The sequence below is a fragment of the Atta colombica genome, unplaced genomic scaffold (genome assembly GCF_001594045.1).
Source record: "Atta colombica isolate Treedump-2 unplaced genomic scaffold, Acol1.0 scaffold120, whole genome shotgun sequence".
Lineage (NCBI taxonomy): Eukaryota > Metazoa > Arthropoda > Insecta > Hymenoptera > Formicidae > Atta > Atta colombica.
The window spans coordinates 1,032,499-1,032,954 of NW_017259207.1; the positions used below are offsets into that span (position 1 = coordinate 1,032,499).

Sequence of the window (456 nt, forward strand, 5' to 3'; positions counted from 1 at the left end):
CTGCTATTTGACCTAAATTTATACATGCTCGTTCTACAATTAAACGTCCTGACGTTGAAAAACTTTTTCGAACAGTATATAGATTTTTATATAACTATGATTGAAACAAAAATGGAAAACGCTTCTAGTAAATGTAGCCAATCAGTCTTACATTAACAGACTTACATTGATACCAAGCTTGTATTGACATGAGTAAGCAGCATTTTGAAATGCAAACTTAGACTCGTAAAAAAATTGTTGTATGCAGATTTCATATATTATTACAACTTTTTAATAAATAATTTTGAGATCTTTGTTTATATAACATTTTTTCTTATTCCAGCTTAAATATTCTGTGAAGGTCTATATGGAAAACCTGGGAATATCTTACATATTAATTTATCTTACATATAAATTATCTTACATATTAATAAAAAAATATATTTATAAAGAATATATTTATAAATTAAATATATT

At 24.1% G+C, this 456-nt stretch overlaps 1 protein-coding gene across 1 annotated transcript in view; it reads right to left on the bottom strand.

Moving 5' to 3' along the window:
• Positions 1 to 456, bottom strand: part of LOC108694597 (spondin-1) — a 13,728-nt gene that overhangs the window by 5,316 nt on the left and 7,956 nt on the right. The gene's annotated exons all lie outside the window — the stretch shown is intronic.